At 36.5% G+C, this 15,512-nt stretch overlaps 1 non-coding gene across 1 annotated transcript; it reads left to right on the top strand.

The window, feature by feature from the left end:
* The first annotated feature begins 13,480 nt into the window (after positions 1-13,480).
* On the top strand, positions 13,481-13,587 carry LOC141699529 (small nucleolar RNA R71). The gene has a single exon (XR_012565982.1). It is a non-coding gene; the product is annotated as a small nucleolar RNA R71 (small nucleolar RNA).
* Positions 13,588-15,512: the final 1,925 nt, after the last annotated feature.

The following is a 15,512-nucleotide window of genomic DNA, read 5'->3' as shown; positions in this document are numbered from 1 at the left end:
AATTATAATAATTATTTTTGGGACTTTATAAAAGTTAGAAATCAATATTTCATCAATTATTTAATCCTGAATGATTTCCTGAGTGCATTTATTTGTAAAATCCGTATTTAATTCTAGAATTCTTCAAAAATTATGAAACTCATATTTATTTATGTTTGGAATATTCCGAGAACTTTAAAATTATTTTGGAAATTTTCAGGATTAATTTCATCCGCGCCTTGTTTCGTTAATTATTAAAAAGCGGGTATAAATTGTATTTCAGAAATTACTCTAAAAAATTCAAAATTTATGTTTTTATAAACTTTGGGATATTTATAATATTTTAAAACTATTTTGGTAATTTTTCATTTATTTTCAACCGCGCAATAGTTCGTTAAAACGCGAAATACAGAATAACAATTTAGGCTTAATAAAGATAAGTACTAAATTTTTGATACATGTCTTAATCTCTTTCAACACCAGGACACGCGGCATGCCTGCATTGGCAGAATTTTTTTTGATAAAAACCCACCCCAACCCCTGTGTTTCTCTTCCTCGCAGTTCTCTCTTCTCTCAAATCTCTCACTCCCTCTCGTCTCTATTTTCTCGATTTTCTTTGCCTCTCTACTGTGGTTCTGCCTCTAGCTGCTTGGTGGTTCCTCTCCCCTGTTTCTCCTGTTCCCGGTGAGTACTCCGTTGCCTCCTTTCCGCTTTTACGGCAAGGAGGGGCGGTGGTGTTCTGCGATTTTGTTTGTATATCCGTTCGTGTATATATATGCGAGTATTTGATATCCGGTTGGTGGCTGCTAAAGTTGCTACAGGATTTCCCCGATTTCCGATCGTCTCTTCCGGCCGGCTGCCTGTTCTTTCCGTTTCTTGTTCTGGCTCCTTGTGCTGGTGATACACGCGCGAGCGTGTGTGTTGCTTGTGATGATTTATTCCTTTATTATTTCTGATTTTTCTGTTGGATTAAGGTGAAGCAATTCGAATGATTACTTGGGTGAATTATTCGATTAATTTCTAATAGATTTGAAGTAAATAATTTAGGGTATTTACTCGAATTATTTGGTAATATATTTCGAATAAATTCCCGTAATTATTCGGATTATATTCCGAAAGTTACAAATTAATCGGTGAAATTTTTGGTTGGAATCTGAATTACCGGGTACCCCGAGAATTTTGCTGCCGTACCGCGATGACTCATTACGAGCGGACGGTGGACCGTGATGAATTAATTCTGAGTCCTGCAAATAAATAAAAATAAAAATAAAATATGAATAAAAATATAAGATTTAAATAATATTTAGTTGGTTCAAATCGGTGGTTGGGAAATTGTTAAATGTGGATTGCGTGGTTGGTTTGGACTGAATGGATTGATTGTGGTTTGACGTCGAGTTGTTCGACGGGTAGGCCGATAAATAGAGGAGGTGCTGCCCGAATTTTTGAAAATTAAATTTGGAAATTCGGAACATACCCTTAATTATCGGAATGTCTAACGAGTATAAATAAATATATACATATATCTTGTGCGAAACCTGATTGTATGTTGTGATGAATGTTCGGTCAAAATCCAGTAACCCTAATTTCGTAAAATAACGAGTATACATATTTTCTGAAAACGAACCCTGAACCGATTTTCGAGATTGTGAACCCTAATTGGTGTGTGTGTTATTATAATATACATAATTACGAGTCGGGTTTGAGTATCGTTGGGTGGAATTAGTATTGAGGATATGTCAAGCATACCTAGACGCCTAACGTAGGGTATTTCGACTCTGTAGGTTTTAGTCAAAGGACTCAAGAAGTGATATCGAACTAAGATAACCTAGTGATCAGTCGGCAAGTGCCTCGAGGTTCCCAAGCGAAGAACCCTGAGAGTCTTGGATACTATCTTGAGATAGACTGCTGTGAAGCAGAGATGTCTTCTTGTGAGACAGTCATTTTTCCATGAGAGCCCGAATGTTCAAGTCTATCAAGATCAGTCAGTGATCGTCGTAACGCTCTGCAAGGCAAGTACCCCCTTGAGATAAATCTCTGTTTTTAAATTATTTTGGGGAAAAGTAACTTCAAAAGGTACCTCTCGAACGAAATGATTTGCGAAATGGATTTTATATGTGTGCTGGTTAAATAAATGATTTTGAAAATGAGATAGGTACAAGTGTTTTGAAAACTGGATAAAACGGTCAGATTTGGGATACATTGGGGCCAGAGTAGGCCTATTGAGGTGGCGTAGGAGGCTAATTCGGTTGCGCGCACTATATAACCGATTAGTCCAGCAGGTCAGAGACCTAGCTAGTCTCTGAGTTCCGGAACAGGTATACAGGATGGCAGTGGGAGTTGTCTGGTGTTGATAGCCTGATCAACTATCTTCATATATCCACTAAGTATCTGATTTGGGTTTTTTCGGTTCCGTAATGGAACAAGTGATTTATACAGTAGATTTGGAAATGAAGATAGCATGCTAAAATTAAACTCTGGTATTTATACACAACACACTACTGATGATATTTTTTTACAGAGCATGCTAATTTTGAATATCCAGTTTATGCATGTTTTTACTTGATGTGCAGCAAATTATAATTTATGTTCCAATAATCGTTTTACCATAAGCTGTTTTAATTGTTATTTATATAGTGGTGCTGCTGAGCAAGCAATTACTCACCCTTGCAGAATATCTTATATGTATTGCAGATGCTTAGGAGATTCTTGCGCGGTAGTCAGGGCAAAGTTCCAGCTCCTTTCCTGTCAAGCTCCTCTGAGGTGGTTGTGTTCAGACCAGATGAGGTCTGGTGAGTTGCTGCATTAAATTAGTGGTCAGGATTGTGTAAGGTAATTTGAGTTGTGGTAGTTGAGTAACCTAAATCATACTTAAACCTGGAAAAGGTCTTGGTAAAGAGGGGTCGTAGATATATATTATTAATGATTTGGATTGAATTTTGATGGTCATTATTGTTATTGATGACGTCAACTCCTGACCCCGGGGTTGAGGCCGTCACACTAAGTCTTCTGCACTTGTGATAATTGAAGAAATTTGAAGTTGTGCAGAGACTCCCGACGGATGATGAATATCCATCGGGACAGTAGTATGACTATCCGACAGATGATTGCTGTTAGGCTTATCCTTCGGGATACAATCACTACTCGACAGATGATGAATATCCATCGGGATAGAAGAAATGAATGAGTTTGGAGTGGAGACTATTGTAGACTCTGTGCAGATTGATGAAAATTTGGGCACAGATGTCTCAACAGACTCAGAAAGAAATGGCAAGTGAGCCAACAAATCATCTAAAAGATGATGTTCGCTTGGATTTTTGGCTTCTCCAAAAGAGTTAAAAATGGAGAATTTGGAAGTGATGTATTGATCATGTCAACATCCAGTGAGTGTGTGGGTGGATTTAGTGTTTCAGGTGCTTCAATTGTTAAGGATTTTGGCCGTGACTCCACATTTATTGGAGTCACATCAATCTGAAATTGAGATGGTGCAGTGACTGGGTCTTTAGCTTCAGTTTGCACTATGTGTGTTCCCTGTGCATCCCCAAGGGTTTTTGATATTTTCTTTTCAACATAAATTTATGGTAAACTTGTGTCCCTAGCCTTCTTGATCCGTGCTCCTGGTTGGGAGCTTGTTTCAATAGTAGCATCCTTTTGGGAGGATGAAACTAGAATTGAGCTTATTTCCTTATTAACAACCACAGTTTGTTGGAAAACTGTGGTGTGGCTAGGCTTGGGTACACTCATCTCACCAGCCTTATCCCCAGGATTTCTTTGATTTTCACCCTGTCCCTCACCTTGCTCACTCACCTTCACACTCCCCTCTTTGTTTTTGGTAGATTTTGCAACTGATTTCTTTTGAAAGAAACCAGAGGGGGCTTTCTTAGTTTTGGGTTTAGAAATTGTTGTTTTGGTAGCTTGGGTAGGCATCTGTTGCGTCGTTGACACAGATGCCATAGCTACACTAGAAGGCAAAGAAATGTGTGAGGTTGGAAGAGTGGAGACAGTAGAGCTTACTTCACTTACCTGAGGACCCTCCATGACGGGAAAATAGAAGAGGGGCACCTCTTTATGGTGATTAGCTCTATTAAGATCTGCAATAATCCTCCTTTCTTGAACCCAACAATTTAGCTTGTTGGTTGGGTTCTCAATTGTTATATTCTCAATAAGATGGTTAGCAAGTATCATAAAGAATCTAGCATAATAGACACTTTAACCTCTCTTATTAAGCTCTCCTAACTTATATTCTAACTCAAACAAGACCAAGTAGCTGAAATTAAAATACTTATCAGTAACTAGCATGTAAAGCATGTTAAGCATGTAAATGTTAACAAAGTCAAAATTGCTAATTTTACTAGAGAAAACTTTAGTTACCACATCACACAGATAACTCCATTCTTTTCTAAGACCTAACCTCCTAATTTCACTTAACTTAGAGGTAGAAAGTGCATAGCCCATGGAATTTAGCATGTTAACTATATCAGTGTCTATGTGTGGAACAGTAGCATTATTATCTGGAATTCTAAAATATGCTTTGACAATGTCACTATTAATGCAAAACTGCTTACCTTTGAGAGTGAAAGTTATGGTCTTGTCAGTTGAGTTGTACACGACAGTTGTCCATATGATTCCAGCATTGCATAGTTGAGCTTACAGCCTTTCACAAAGTCCATCATTTTGTGTAACTCTCCAGACTGTTGAATCTCCTTGTTCACAAGAGCTGTGAAGTTGTTCTTTTCATGTATATATCCAGATTGAGACATGATTTTGACTACTAGTGCCATTGTTAGAGAATGAGAAATTTGCAGAGAGAATATTTGCTTTGGAGAAGAAAGGAAGTTAGAGCAATTGAATTGAGAATGATAAAAGAGTATAATAAAAATGAATTCTGCTTTTATACTATCTCAAAAATAAACTGTCAAAAATAATAAAGTGAAATAAAGTAACCAATCAAAATAGCCCAAAATAGTCGTTTAAAAATAAATAAACTGTAAAAATTCTGTCACTTATCCGTCGTGTCATGCTTACAAACTGTAAGTATACTCGATGGATAACGTTCAGAGTTTTAACGAATAAGATTGAGACAATTCGACGGATGAGGATAAATCAATTATCCGTCGGGTTATGAAATAATCCAGAAAAGTAATTGATTTTTATTAACAAAAAATATTCTGACGGATGATCAAACTCGATGGATAATGAGCATCCGTCGGGATGTAACTTTTGACATAGCCAAAATTTCATCCAAAGCTGAAAAATCAATTAATTTTATGGCTGCATTAAAACTTGCAAAAATATCTGAAATAATTCAAGAATAATTAAGCATACCTAACTCACTTACAAACCTTGAAAAGTTGGATTCATCAAGTAGCTTGGTAAATATATCTGCAAGCTGCTTTTCACTTGGAACAAAATGAAGTTCCATAGTACCATTCATCACATGCTCCCTAATGAGGTGGTACTTGATGTCTATGTGCTTTGTTCTTGAATGTTACACTGGATTTTCAGTGATGGTAATTGCACTTGTGTTATCACAGAAAATGGGAATTCTATCTACTTATATACCATAGTCCAACAATTGGTTTTTCATCCACAAAATCTGTGCACAGCAGCTACCAGCAGCAATATATTCAGCTTCAGCTGTAGAGGTAGAAACTGAATTTTGCTTTTTACTGAACCAGGACACAAGCTTGTTCCCTAGAAATTGACAGGTTCCTGTTGTACTTTTTCTATCTATTTTACAACCTGCATAATCTGGATCTGAATAATCAGTTAGATCAAAACCAGAATCTCTAGGGTACCAAATGCCATGTTTTGGTGTTCCCTTGAGATATCTGAAAATTCTCTTAATTGCTACTAAGTGAGATTCTCTTGGATCATCCTGAAATCTAGCACAAAGACAAGTAGCAAACATTATATCTGGCCTACTAGTTGTTAAGTGCAGAAGTGAGCCAACCATGCCCATGTAGCTTAAAATATCCACAGACTTTTTAGTAGTGTTTAATTCAAGCTTAGTTGCAGTGGCCATGGGAGTTTTTACAGATGTGCAATCCATTAGATCAAACTTCTTTAAAAGATCATGAATGTATTTAGTTTGACTAATGAATATTCCATCACTAACTTGCTTAACTTGTAAACCAAGAAAGTAAGTTAGTTCTCCCATCATGCTCATTTCATACATACTTTGCATCAATTTGGCAAACTTTTTGCAAAGCTTTTCATCTGTAGAGCCAAATATAATATCATTTACATAAATTTGAACAAGTATACTAGAGCCATTAACATTTCTAAAGAATAAAGTTTTGTCAACAGTACCTTTTGTGAAGTGATTTTCCAAAAGAAACTTTGATAAAGTGTCATACCAGGCTCTAGGTGCTTGCTTCAGTCCATAAAGTGCCTTCAAAAGATAGTAGACATATTCTGGAAAATTTGGGTGTTCAAAATCAGGAGGTTGACTGACATAGACTTTCTCCTCCAAATCTCCATTCAGAAAGGCGCTTTTGACATCCATTTGATGGACCTTGAAATTGGCATGGACTGCATAAGCTAAGAAAATTTTGATGGCTTCAAGTCTTGCAACAGGAGAAAAGGTTTCATCAAAATCTATTCCTTCTTGTTGATAGTAGACCTTAGCAACCAATCTAGCTTTGTTCCCGACCACTATGCCATTTTCATCCATCTTGTTTCTGAATACCCACTTGGTATCAATTGGATTCTTTCCTTTAGGTTTGGGTACCAGCTTCCATACCTTGTTCCTTTCTAATTGATTTAGCTCCTCCTGCATAGCTAAAATCCAATCAGGATCCAAAAAAACTTCTTCTACCTTCTTTGGTTCTTCCTTAGATCGAAAGCTGCTATATAAACATTCTTCTTGAGTTTCTCTCCTTGTTTGAACTCTAGAAGATGCATCACCAATGATGAGCTCAAAAGGGTGATCTTTAGTCCATTTTCTTTGTTGTGATAGATTAGCTCTAGATCAAGAGGCCTCATTGTTTGCTTGATGTGTGATTGTGTTTTGATTATTGGAAACTCCCCCTGAGTTTGTAAATCCTTGATTTGAGAAAGGGGAACTTTCTGTAGGTGATCTATTCTGACTTCCAGCTTCTCTTAATGTTCCGATGGATGATGCACTTTGTGTCCCGACGGATGAAGCTGACTGTCTCCCGACGGATAAGGCAGATTGTCTTCCGACGGATGAAACATTTTGCAACTCGACAGATGTTGAATTATATGCTTCATTAGTTGTAGATTTTTCTGCATTATCCTTATTTACTGTTTCTTGATCACTTTCATCATCATTGTCATCACTAACCATCTCCACATTATCAAACTTGAGGCTTTCATGGAAATCTCCATCTTGCAGTCCTTCGATCTTTTTGTCATCAAACACAACATGTATTGATTCCATAACAATGTTGGTTCTTAGATTGTAGACCCTATATGCCTTTCCCACAGCATATCCAAAAAAAATCCTTCATCTGTTTTAGCATCAAACTTCCCATGTTGATCAGTTTGATTTCTCAAGATATAACATTTGTAGCCAAAGACATGAAAAAAATTTAGAGTTGGCTCCTATTGTTGAACAATTGGTAGGGTGTCATACACTTTGCTTGATTAACCAAAGAAATATTCTGAGTGTAACAGGCAGTATTCACAGCTTCAGCCCAAAAATATGTTGGTAACTTTGATTCTTCAAGCATTATTCTTGTAGCTTCAATAAATGATTTGTTCTTTCTTTCCACTACTCCATTTTATTGTGGAGTTCTTGCTGCAGAAAACTCATGCATAATCCCATTCTCTTTATAAAATGATTTCATCACAGAATTCTTGAACTCAGTTCTGTTGTCACTCCTGATTCTTCTTACTTTAAAATCAGGATGGTTGTTGACTTGCCTTATGTGATTGATGATGATTTCACTAGCTTCATCTTTAGACTTTAGGAAATATGTCCAAGAGAACTTTGAGAAATTATCCACAATTACTAGACAAAATCTTTTCCTTGAGATAGACAACACATTGACTGGTCCAAACAAATCCATGTATAACAATTGCAAAGGTTCTTTAATTGTTGAATCAAGCTTATTTCTGAATGATGCTTTGATCTGCTTTCCTTTCTGGAAGGCATCACACAGTCCATCCTTAGTAGACTCCACTTGAGGAACACCTCTAACTAGTTCTTTCTTGACAAGCTCATTCATGGTCTTGAAGTTCAGATGGGACAGATTCTTGTGTCATAGCCAACTTTCATCTTGACTTGCTTTACTGAGAAGACAAGTGACAGATTCTGCATTAGATGAGTTGAAGTAAGCTAGATACACATTTCCTTTTCTCACTCCAGTGAGAACCACTTTGTTGCTCCTTTTGTTTGTCACAACACAGGCTTCTGAATTGAAGGTTACTGAATTGCCCTTATCACAAAGCTGGTTGATACTCAACAAATTGTGCTTGAGACCATCCACTATAGCAACCTCTTTAATGGTGACATTATCTTTTGAAATCAAGCCATATCCCACAGTATAACCCTTATAGTCTTCTCCAAAAGTAATACTTGGGCCATCTCTTTTCTTGAACTCTGTGAGCAGGGTAGAATCTCCAGTCATGTGCCTTGAACAATCACTATCCAGATACCAAAGATTCTTTCTGTTTCCTTGCACACATGAAAATAAAATCAAGTTGATTTTGGTACCCAAATTTCCGTGGGTCTTGCCTTGTTAGCTTTCTTCTTTGGTTTCTAAGGTTTGATCTCATTTGACTTGAGAATTTCTGATTCATCCTTAGTCATTTGAGTTGAACCTTTGAAACCAGTCATTAAAACAGAATTGTCATGCACATTTTGATTAACAGGAAAAGGCATGCTATTTGCAAACATGTTATTCCAGGAAGGCATGCTAAATGGCATTTGAGGCAAACTAAATGCAGCATAATAAGAATTAGTTGCAAATGGCATATTCGCAAACTGTGCATTCATATTCAGAGCAGACATAGCATTCATAGGCATGGTAGGCATGGAAGTCATGTTAGGAAAAGAGGGAGGTGCAGACATAGGAGTAGGCATGGCAAGTTTGTAATTAACAGACAAGTGATTAACACTACCACACTTAACACATATTTTTCTTGGTGCATATTTATCAGGTGTGTAGTTTTTATGTTTGTTAATTCCTAATTTCCCATTTCTATTGGTTTTCTTTTTAGTTTCTGTTTTAACCTCAATCTTTTCTAATATGTCATTCAATTGCTTGATGGACAGATGACCAACATTAACTTTCTTGTCTTTCATAACTTGACTAGATTCTCCTGGAATAAAGTTCTTAGAAACTGGTCCATATTTCTCATTTAACTTAGCTAGTTTAAATTTGCTAAAAGGTTTACTCACAGCCGACGGATGTGGCTCTTTGTCACTCGACGGATAATCCTTGTGATTATCCGATGGATGATCTTCATCATTCGTCGAGTCCACATCTATCAACAATCCTGCAACCAAATTGGACTCAAACTTCTCTTTACTCTTCATCCAGGCTGCATCACAAAAGGACTCAATACCTTGAACTTAAGTGATTTGAGCATAGACATCTCTGGATGATTTCCATGCTTTAATCACTTTCTGTTCTCGTTCAAGCTGCTTCTTTAAAATCTCTTCTTTCTTCAGGGACTCAGTTAATTCAACCTTAGCAATCTTACACTCAATTCTTAATTTTTCAAATTCAATAAACTGAGACTCTAGCACATTATTCCTCTCAATTAAAAACAAAATATTTTCTTTAATTTTAGCATTTTCCTTAGTGAGGGACTTAAGTGTAACATGCAAGTGATATAATTCTGTAGATATGTCATTTATGGCATCATTACACTCAACTTTAGATAAATGTGCTAGGTTAGTGGTGATTACCTGATTACTTGAAAAACTTGTTTCTGTTTCATCAGACTTGGCCATCAGGTTTAGATTGACATAGTTTGTTTCTTCATCTTCATCCAAACCATCTGCAGCCCAGTCATTCTCTTGTGTGATGAAAGCCCTTTTCTTTTGTTTGAGCAGCTCAAAGTATTTCTGTTTATACTCAACAGGCTCAAACTTCTTCTTGCTAGAATCAGACTTTCTACATTCACTTGCAAAATGCCCTGCCAAGCCACATTTGAAACACTTGAATTTGGATTTATCCACCATGTTTCTACTTGGCTTGGCTGCTTCAAAATTCTTTTTGAATTTGAGCTTGGCAAATCTTCTGGATAGGAATGTTAGATGTTCATCAATATCATCCATGTCATCCTGGCTCAAGTGATCTTCATTTTCAGCTACCAACCCTTTACCCTTGCTTTCACAGACCTTTGATATAGACTTAACAACTTCTACCTTCATCTCTTTCTCTTTCTCTAACTCAGAAATCAGTGCTATGGACCATCCTTTCTTCCTTCCTTTCTCCATTCTCTCATCTTGCTCTATTTTAAGCTCATACATTTTTAGGATGCCATACAGTCTCTCCAAGGTGAACTTCTTGTAATCCTGAGAATTTCTCAATGAGACTGTCATTGGCTTCCACTCTTTTGGAAGAGATCTAAGGAACTTTAGGTTAGAGTCTTTTGTTTGATAGACTCTTCCATGCAACTTCAGAGCATTTAGTAGCTTTTGAAATCTACTAAAAATGTCAATGAGAGACTCACTTTCTTCATAGTGAAAGTGCTCATATTGCTAAATTAGTAGCTACATCTTATTCTCCCTTACTTGCTCAGTACCATCACAAATAATCTGGATTGTGTCCCAAACCTCTTTGGCTGTTTTGCAGTTAATGATGTTATCAAACATATCACCATCAACTCCATTGAACAATATATTCATGGCCTTCTTGTCTTTCCTGACTTGCTCAATATCAGGATCTGACCATTCATGCCTAGGTTTGGGAACAGATGGTTCATTGCCTGTTGCAGCTCTCATTGGTACATGAGGACCTCTCTCTATACAATCCACATAGGCCTCATCTTGGGAAAGAAGATGTAGGTGCATTTTTACCTTCCAGTGGTGATAATTATCTTTGTCCAGAAATGGAATTTTGACTCCAACATCCTTCTTGTTCATCTTGCTGTTTGTAGTGATCTTTACACTCTTTGTACTTCAAGAGCTTGTGCTGATACCAATTGTTATTCCCTAACAATACAACAAGAATTACAGATCGGGGGTTGAATGTAATTCTGGCTATTTTTTCAAGATTTTAAAAATAGTTCTAACTCGACAAATATATAAGTGTTTGATTTGCAGATTGCGAAATGAAGTAGTTATATGAATCAAAACACAAAGTAATAAAAAAACTAGCTTTTAAAACTTTCTGATAGATTTGAAAGTATCCACCATATATATATCGAATAAGAACCCTGTGAAGCTTGAATAGCTCACAGCTGCTTACAAGTAGAATAAACAAACTACAGAGAAATTCTTGACAAGTATAACTTTTTCTATCTCTCTTTAAAAATATGTTTGCTTAGTTGAATGTTCTACTAGCTACAATTAATTTATATATTACCAAGTTTACATGACAATAAAACAAGATAATAAAACAAAACATATCTAGACTAACTCCATGCTGCTTCACTACTCTATTCCAGCATCTTTGAATATCTTCACAATAGCATGGAAATGGTAATGCTTCTTTGTTCTCAAATTCTTGCTTAACAGGCTGCCACATTCCTTTTGTAAACACCCAACGCATGTGAATATGTTGTCACTGTCAATAGATATTTGAATTTGATCATCCGTCGGGTACATGCTTGTCATCCGTCGGGTAGCTTTGTTGATGATACCCTGTAGCTTTGTTGATCATCCGTCGGGTTGTCACTTGACTCCATTTCACTTATACAGAATTACAAGACATCTCATATTTATAATTAATCAAACAATTCTGCATATCCACTAGTAGTCAACATGACTCATATGCTCCTACAAATCTATACAAAGTTATTTGCAGAAATGTGCTACAGATCTTATTTTTACATAAGCTACTCACCCGGTGGATGTCAAATCGTCATCCGTCGGGACTATATTAAATCATCTGTCGGGACTATATTTGATCATCCATCGAGTGCTACAAAATACACTAAGTTAAATCTACTAAGGTGTTTTGTTTAATTTATCATCAAGTTCACAACATATTCCTAACAACTCCTTATTTTCTTCATCCATGTCACCCTCCAGAACAGCTTGAAGTGGATCTTCACATAATAAACTGTTGGCTTTGATGTAAATCACTTGATAATGACATTAAACCGACACTCGCTCCAAAGATCAAACAAAGCTTGTCACAGATTGATAATGGCATTAAACTGACACTCGTTCCAAGATCAAACAAAGCTCTTTTAATTTCAACATCCCCTAGTTTGACATAAATAGAATAGTTACTTGGATCCGCTAACTTTTTAGGAAGATGATTCTGCAAGATGGCACTACACTCTGCCATTAAAGAGATAGCAGAACTTTCTTCAATATTTCTCTTTCTTGACAATATATCTTTGAGAAATTTTGTGTATGAAGGCATCTCTGATAAAGCATCCATGAATGGAATATTAATGTGCAGCTTCTGTAGAATTTCAAAAAATTTACCATACTTTTTCTCAATTTTATCTTGTGCCAACTTTTGTGGAAAAGGAATAAGAGGCACATACAGTTTAATAGGACCAACAATAGGTTCCTTATTCTCTTCTTCCACTGCCTCTTTTTCGATCACTTTTTCAGCTATAATATTTAGCATTCACAATAATTTTGCTCAACTTTAAATTTGGTTCTGAAAATTCTTTTCCCCTCCTCAGAGTTACAACATTGATATGACCTTTTGGTGGTTGCTCAGTTTGGCCAAGAAGTTGTCCTGAAGACTTGTTGAGTTGGCTCAACTGCTGAACAATTTGAGTAATTGAATTTTCCATCAACTTGTTGTAAGCCTTCATCTCATTGATACTTGCATCAAAATCATCATTCTTCTTTTCCTGTATTGAGATAAATCCTTCCAAAAGAATTTCCAAGTTAGATTTTTGTGGCTGAGTTGGTGGACATTGAGCTTGAGTATTTCCGTTGGAGAAATTAGGATGATCTCTCTAGCCTGGATTGTACGTGTTAGAGTAAGGATTATACTGTTGCCTTTGATTTTGGTTGTAAAGGACATTTGCTTGTTCCATGGCTAATCCAGAGGGATTAAACTGACAAATATTTTGAGGGTGTCCAACTACACCACAAATCTCGCATGAGGCAATTGTAGATGAAGTTCTAGAATCCAATTGATCAATCTTCTTAACCATTGCCTGCATAGTAGTATTCAACATGGTTAGAGCATCAACATCATACTTACCTCCCTTTTTAGGATGATTTCTGTCACTGTACGAATAGTTATCATTAGAAGCCATATCGTCTAACAAATCTTTCACATCCTCAGTGTTCTTCTTCATAATAGATCCACTAGAAGTAGCATCAACAAAAATTCAGAATTCTTATGTTAACCCATTGTAGAATGTCTGGATCAACAACCAGTCAGTAATGCCATGGTGAGGAAATTATCTCTGAAGACTTTTGTATCTTTTCCATGCATCGTGAAGAGACTCCTCATCATCTTAATGAAAGTTAGATATGTCGTTCCTGAACTTTGCATTCTTCTTCTGACTGAAAAAATTGAGTAGAAAGGCCTTTTCTAAACCATCCCAAGTAGTGAACTTGTTTGGCACTTCATTCTATAACCAATCTTTTGCTGCATCTCGAAGAGAGAATAGAAATAATCGCAGCTTTATCGCATCATCACTAACATTAGTCAACTTTATCGTATCACACTTCTCCAGGAAACTTTCAAGATGATCAACATGATTTTCAGTGGACAATCCTTTGAAAGAATCATTAGAGACGAATTGGATGAATTGAGGTTTGATTTCAAAGTGGGTACCCGTGATTGTTGGTCTGAGAATATTGGAGAGTGCGTCCTTAATATCTGGCATACCCTGCTCATTGAGAGCTTAGCTGGTTCACCCATATCTTCCTTATCTTTTTGTTTCCTTCATGCACCTTCTTGACTTGTTGTAGCTTCAATTTCAGGATTAAAAGCAATCAAGTTTTCAGTACCTGAACTTCGAGTTTGCATGCAACAAAAAAACTTGAAACCAATATCAAATAACAAGGGAATAAAAGCCGAAGCACAAAACTAAAAGACTTAGCAATGTCTCCAAAGTTTCAGTGTGAATATGATTGCTGCTAGTTCCAGATCATGCATAGGATATTTCTGTTCATGAGGCTTCAATTATCTAGAAGCATATATGATTACATTACCGTGCTGCATCAATACACATCCCAGTCCTCGATATAAAGGGTCGCTATAAATGATAAAATCTCCTTGCTCATCTGGTAATACAAGTACATATGTAGTTACTAATCGATTTTTCAGTTCTTGAAAACTCTCTTCACACTTGTCATCCCATATGAACTTTTCATTCTTCCGAGTTAACTTGGTCAGTGGCGTAGCTATTTTTGCAAAATCCTTAACAAATCTTCTATAATAACCTGCCAATCCTAGGAAACTTCGCACATCTATCACTGACTTTCCCAATTTAATACCGCTTCAATCTTGGCTGGATCAACTTTAATTCCTTCCATGCTGATGATATGGCCCAAAAATTATACTTCTTTTAACCAAAATTTGCAATTCGAGAACTTCACATAAAGTTGTTCCTTTATTAAAATTTCCATAGTAATCCTTAAATGATCAGCATGTTCTTCTTCAGTCTTCGAGTAAATCAAGATGTCATCAATAAATACAATCACAAACTTATCCAAATACCTCTTGAATACCATGTTCATTAAATCCATGAATGCTACCGGTGCGTTGGTCAAACCAAATGCCAATACGAGAAATTCATAATGCCCATATCTGGTACGAAAAGCAGTCTTGGGAATATCTTCGGCCTTGATCTTCAATTGATGGTATCCCGATCTTAAGTCTATCATGGAAAACCATGCGGCTCCTTTCAGTTGATCAAACAAATTGTCGATTCACGGTAAAGGATATTTATTCTTGATAGTCAGCTTATTTAGTTCCCCATAATCGATACATAGTCGCATGCTGTCTTCTTTCTTCTTCAGAAATAATACCGGTGCACCTCATGGGGATACACTAGGTCTTATAATTCCTATATCTAGAAGATCTTGTAATTGCGTTGACAATTCCTTCATTTCAACCGGCGTCGTCTGATATGGAGCTTTCAAACCTGGTTCCGTACCTGGTGCTAAATCGATAGTAAACTAAATTTCTCGGTCTGGCGGCAATCCTGGAAGTTCATCTATAAAAACGTCAGGAAATTTACATACAACTGGAATGTCTTCTATCTTTGGACTTTCCTTTTCCGTATCCAATACATAGGCTAGATAAACTTCACATCCTTGTCATAGCAATCGCTTAGTCTGTATCATTGTTAGGAATTTCTTTCGTTGCTTCTCGCCTCTAAACATTACCATTGCATTTTTTGCAGTTCGAAGTTTTACTTTCTTATTCGTACAATCAATCTGAGCATTATGACAAGATAACCAA

The sequence above is a fragment of the Apium graveolens genome, chromosome 11, assembly GCF_009905375.1.
Source record: "Apium graveolens cultivar Ventura chromosome 11, ASM990537v1, whole genome shotgun sequence".
Lineage (NCBI taxonomy): Eukaryota > Viridiplantae > Streptophyta > Magnoliopsida > Apiales > Apiaceae > Apium > Apium graveolens.
Note: the sequence above shows the minus strand (reverse complement) of the source record. Positions and strands in the feature narration are given on the sequence as shown.